Below are 6,979 nucleotides of genomic sequence, written 5' to 3'. Positions count from 1 at the left end.
TTTTATTCATATTTTAAAATAAAAAAGAGAACGTGTATTACACATACATGATTAGAATAGTATAAAAGAGAGACGTATTTTTCAAACTAAAAAACAATAGTTTATATATGAAATTCAAACTTTCAAAGTTTAAATATGAAACTTAAATAAAAAAATATAATTTTGATATATTTTTGATAATTAACTCACAAATAATTATATTTTACGCGAAAGAATGTTCACATATTTGATGGAAGATGTTGGTAATGTCAATATCATGTATACGGTGATGATGAGGCCTAGGTGATGGATCGAGAATGATCTCAATCCGATTCATAATCGAACATAGTACTTATATTATAAATTTAATTAAAAAATAAAATTACGCGTAGATAGCTAGCTACACATTATAATTTTTTTATATTATAATATGGTAGTTTGATCCTATTATTAGATTTTTTTGCCACTACATCAAGACATTAATGTATGCCACGTGTATTTTATCATAACAACTTAAACATGAAACTAACATTCCTAATTAATGCAACTATTAGCAACACCGAAGAGGCTTACAAAGCACAGGGTGAAAGGCAGCACGAAGATTCTCTCGTGCCAACAAAATCCAAAAAAACTATTAGTAGCTGTCAGCCAATGTGCTATTTGTACGTGTTCAAACCTTATAACGAGTTCAGATTTCTTGTTCTTTATTAAAATATTCTCATATTTCAAAACATTCTGGTTTGATTTTTTGATCTAATTTGAGCATGTTCATAAATCAAATGTATTTCCCCCTTTGTAGTGGAAGCTTACATCAGATTATACGTTGTTATTGTGTTTTGAGTTTAACTCACGTACTTCAAAAATAATCTCAAAAATAGAAGTGTTGAAATTAAGTCTTAGGCATAAATCACATTCCAAAAGTTTGTTCAAAGGGTAAAGGATTGTCTAAGTCTTATGAGGAGTCCACTCATCTCATTAATTATTGATGTTAGACTTTTGTCATTCTTTAACACCTTCCACCTCATGCTCAGTGCTTAACATCAATTTTATTTTGAGGGCCTAAACATTGGGTGAGACGGACCCTGCTCTGATATCATATTGAAATTAGATCTTAGGCCTAACTTACACCCCAAAAGCTAGCTCAAATGGAGGAAGATTGCCTAAGTCTTATAAGGAATCCACCGATGTAGAACTTTTATTATTCTTTAACAAAAAGGATTATCCAAATCTTATACGGAGCCCAGAATTATCGAATGCCTGTCATCGATATGGTATTTTATTCCATTTATCAATATATGTACGGTTGGAATTTTGTAACCCTAAAAGAGGATCAAAGTATGCATAGTGTAATGAAAACCATTCATATTGTTTACAACCTGGCTTGGTCTGGATGGTGTCCGACCGGCTTATTACTGACGTCCGGCTCAGTTCCCTCCTTATTTCTTCCTCATTTTCCTAAAAAAAAAAATATCTCCTTTAAATTTCCCTCTTCTTCTCATTCAAATTTATCCCTAAATCGAGCTCGAAAAATGGATTTAACACATATATATATATTATCAGTGTAATTTAACATACGACAATAACTTAGCTATCATGTTTATCGAGCTACATATTGTGCTAAGAAATTTTTCTTATTGTATACGTTCTTTTATCATATTCATGTTGATTATACATATTGTGCAAAGAAATTTCACTTGAATAATTGTTACATAATAATTAATTGGTTGAAGCAATTTTTTAAAAAAGTCAAATCAAACATGCTATTAATAGGACTATACAAGGTTGTGCTCATCTTCTATAATCATATATCACATAGTAATATATCCTATCTTTAATTATTAGGTTAATTATACTCCTATATTATACCATCTCTGTCCACTTAAATGTTATGATTTTTTTTAAAATTTTGATTAATATTTTATGATATATTTTTTCATTATATTGATATACAAAAAATAGTTATAATTTATAGTACTTCTCGTATAGTTTTTGAATATCTAATTTTTTTTGTTTAAAATATCGAATTAATATAATCTAATTTAACTTTTAAAATTACTCAAATTAACTCGTAATATAACAATTAAAAATAGACGAAAAAAATAAATACTAAAAGCAAGAGTAAAGACTAGTATGAAAGTGTGAGCTAGTTAATTACTAAGTAAAATTTTTTTATACATTGATAACATTATTGTTAATAGGGAAAAGGTCTGATATACCCATCAACTTTGTCATTTAGAGCTGATATAGTCCTTGTTATGAAAGTGACTCATATATACCCCTACTTGTAAACAAATGGCTCACATATACCCTTTTCCTCTAACGGAAATGAAAATAATAATAATTCTAATCTAAATTTTTATTATTTTTTTCTAAAAAATATAATCCCATATGAGTAAATTTAATCCTTGTCAAACATATTTTTTTTGACTTTTTTTTGTTTCAATGACTAATTTATAATTATTATTTTGATACTCAAATTTATTTTTGTTTCACTAATATTCTTGTAAAATTTATTGTAGATGACCAATTTTTTTCTTCGAATACGAAATTAAATTACAATACACACACAAAAAAATAGTTTAATTTTTTATTCTTTAAACTAAGGAATGAAAGAAAAAAATAAAATAAGAATAAGAAATTCAAATAATTATAATAAAAGAAGTCAAAAAATAATTTATACATGAAAAAAATTAAAATATACCTTGAACTTTGATAGAAGAATCATATATATCCCTAAATAATTTTTTAAAAAAATTAGAAGTAATAAATATAAATTTAAAACTAATTTTTTAACTTCCGTTAAATGAAGGGTATATGTGAGTCATTTTGTAACGGCAGGGGTATATGTGAGTCGTTTGTATAACGGTAAGGACATATATGAATCACTTTTATAACGAGGGGTATATCAGCTCCAAATGACAAAGTTAAGGGGTATATCAGACCCTTTTTCCTTGTTAATAAAATATACTTCGATCAGTTTATTTTTACTTCTCTATCTAAATGTAGATTTCCACTTTTATTAGTCACTTTAAACATATAAAAAATAATAATTATTTTTCTCCTTAAAATTAGTTACCTATTTTCAAGAACTAAACTTATACATCAATTAACATTATATTTTAATAAAATATATTTATCAAACATTATTTTTTAACGAGTGTTCGATATTCAAAATGAACGTGGAGGGGTACGAGGCCATGGATCCTAAGAGAATCTGGCTAAAGAACTAAAGCTCTTTTTACATGACATAGCCATGACTGTCAGAAATGATCCATCTTTTAAGGATTAAAAAGGCTAATAATTTTTATTTTTTTTAAAAAAAAAATATTCTCAATCTTTTTTGTTTACTCTTTGAGAAAAAAAAAAACTTTGAAGAATTTAAAGAATAATGATGGTGTTAATTGATGGGAGACAAAATGTCACTTAAAGCAAAGAATATGATAGCAAAGCCCAGGCCACACTTGAGCTAGCCTTTGGGAGTGGAAACCTCACTGGAAACACTTCATTAGTTGCATTAATCAATAGGTTAATTAAATTAAACAATAAATTTATATATGTACAAAGTTAGTCAGACGTGAAATTAGAATTTTAACTTTGTATGAATTCTAAATTTTAGAACGACAACTTCAACTCTTCGAGTATAATAACAATTAAGCTACAAAGTGAATATTCGTACAAAAAAATTCATATTCAGGCTTCTAACTTTTAATTTACTATCAGTAAGAGATGAATGATCTGATAGTATAAAAAAAATTATATATACTGACAACATATATAACTTAAGCTCTAAACTATAAAATTTGTCAAAAGAGACATCATAATTGACTTAATCGTACTATTAGTAATTACTATAAGAAATTTTTATATCATTTTTTGGGGAAAAAAAGTGAACAAAAGAAAAAAAAAAAAAAGGATTTTCCTTGTGTTGGCTGCTACTTTTAAATTATCTTCTTTCCGTTTTCTTTTTGATATATTGTGGACCAAATAGTTCACTTAAATTCTTGACAATAGATTAAAGGATGAAAAGTTTTTAAAGAGAGTGCTTTATCTAAACTATTTTAATTGTAATTTGGTAAAAAAAAGAAAAATATTTAGAATTTTTAGCTATCGAAATAATAGCTAGGAGAACATAAGCACTATAGATAAATTTGACTAATGAATAAATATTTATTTATATACACAATAAATTATTTCTCGTATCGACAAAATCAGGGTGAACTCGTCATCATGTATGAGTAGTTTTAGTTTTTAGAACTATTTCTAAGTATTAATAACTAGATTCTATATTTAAAGTGCACTTATTGAATAGATTTTTTAATATAAGTACATATTTTTGAACAAAAACTATTGAATTCAATCGAGCTGTTATTATTGATATTTGTTGGAATAATAAATAAATCGTTCCTATTAGGAGTAATATTTTTGTTGATTTAGTAGTCAATTATTTGGTTTTAATCCGTGAGCTTACCAGACGAGGATTTTTAAAACGTTCACAAGTATGGTTAGTTAAGTTAATCAATTTATAATTTTTGTATATGTACATAAAAAAAGAAAAAAAATCATTGATAATTTTTTTAATTTGATTTGGTCAAATGTTTGGTAACACGAATGGAATCACGAGTGGACTCATATGAAAGTGATTAAGATATATTTTGAATAATTTATGGTCTACAAGTTTGTGTCATACAAATGGTCCATAGCTATAACAACATGTGGTATATATATAAAGTTATTAAAATTATTTGTGACTTGAATTTCATTAAATTCTTGAAATAATGAGAATATTAGTATAGTCTGTATTTGTTTTTTTATACAATAAAAATTATAGAGTAGACTAGCTAGGCTAGACATTTTAAAACACTAAAGTTAAATCATTGGACTAAAAAGGGAGCTTTATATATTCATTAACCTCTCAATAGACTTCAGTTTTAGTTAGCATATTAAATTATAAGTTTTATGATATCTTACTTTATATTATGTAATATATCTTTTTTACGATTTGAACTCTTAATTAGAAGTGAAAAAAATTAATTTATATTTTAGTAACCCTTTGATAATTTAAACGGTTAAGTTATGAACTTTAAGTCGATTTTTGATCCAACGAATCAAAATGCAATTGCAATATGAATATTTTTGAGAATGAAAATTATGTAAATTTAAATCAATAATTTAAGAAGAATACATTAATTTCTTTCCAAAAATAAGATAACAAACGAGAAGTTGGGTCATGTTGAACCTGTTGGATTATGACATGTTACTTGATTTATTTTAACTATATTCATATATGACCTAAACAAATTTTAAAGAAAGTTCAATATGTTTATTAATTTAGCTCATTTTGATTCTTCTAAATATTTAAACCAACAAGAATCACACGACGTAATATTAGAACAAACATGATCTATTTAATCGATTTTAATTTGTTCATATTTAATTTAACGCGTTTATTTATCATCTCTTGATCATATCGCGTGAAGATAGAGCACACAGGCAGACAAACAATAGGCAACAAATGAAACCCAACGTAGAGCTTAGCAGGATTTGTTGTGTGGAGGGGTTTATAGTGGGGTTTTTATGAACTAAAGCATGCATGGGGTGTGTGTACCCACCACCCCTCGTGCACTCTATCCATTGATGGTTGCTCACCACCTACCCCTACACAATCCCCCACTCTTACTCGAGAGGCGGAATCAGACTTTAAAATTTATACATTTGATATTTTAATTTTTTATGTTACTGACTCTTAACTTAATAATTTATATATTTTTAATAAATTTTTTACTATAAATTATTGAGTTTGATCGAATATGTAATCAATACAGTGAATTCGTCACTGACCCTACCCCCAACTCATCAATTATCATCATCATTAATGGCATGCTTCCAAAACAGAACCTCTTAGACACAACACTGTATTTGTGATCTTCTTTTTTCTCATTTCCTTTCATAGTGGGAGTCTCATGGATTGGGTTGTCTTGTCATCCTCTGAGAAGGCTTGAGCTTTTTACTTTATTATTTAACTAAAATATTAATTATTTTCTTTTCTTGTTGGGAAGAAATTAAATTTCTTATTTCTATACCTTTCACTATCAATAAATTTAATATGTAAAAAGTATACAAGGTTAGATTTTAAGTTCTAACAAACACAAAAATAGTTAAGACGATTTTTTTAATATGATAGAGTCTTTATAGTCAAAGTTATCTAATATATATTAACATGAAGGTAATATAGACTCAATAGATTCAGATATTATTCAAATGCTGCATGGATAAAAATATGTGTGGAGTTACTACAATTTTAGTATTTACTAGTAGTAAGTTTTGAAGTTATATTTGTCAAATGCAATGAATTCGTGGTGAGAAAAATATGAATGTGTGAAATGATCGTTTCTTAAATGGTTATTTTAAAAAATTCTTTCTTCTTTTTTTATTTCATTTTTTATAATAATAAAAAAAAATATTGAAAACATCTCGAAATTCAGTGTGAATCACTAATTTCATCCCCAAATTGATGACTTCCTTAAAAACACCCTTAACTTTAAAAGTTTTATGCTCCTAGAGAATTTGAGATCACTTGTTATGTTATATGACAGATCGAAGGTGTATTCAAGTCAAGTCAATCAAGTAAATGAATATTTTTTTAAAGTTGTCATGATAAGCAGTTCAGGGATGAAACTAATAATTCATCAAGTTCGAAAATATTTTCAATACTTTAAAAAAATGACTTATGAAGTAATAACACTAGCAACTGAATCCCCATCCGAAAAATCAACTCTAAAATAATAACATTATTTATTAAATGTTCCGTCTGAGAAATCCACTCTTTCCTTGCCTATACTATAGTTAGTAAATATGCTAATGTAAATTGACTTAAATAACATTTTATTTAAAAAAATCTTTTTTTTTCTTTTAGATTTTAAGTGAAGGAAGAATGTGGGAGACAACCCAAAACATAAGAAGGTTAAAACAGTTGACATAACATATTTTAAGGACCCCATAG

Source organism: Solanum lycopersicum, chromosome 4 (genome assembly GCF_036512215.1).
Source record: "Solanum lycopersicum chromosome 4, SLM_r2.1".
In the NCBI taxonomy this organism is placed as follows: domain Eukaryota; kingdom Viridiplantae; phylum Streptophyta; class Magnoliopsida; order Solanales; family Solanaceae; genus Solanum; species Solanum lycopersicum.
Note: the sequence above shows the minus strand (reverse complement) of the source record.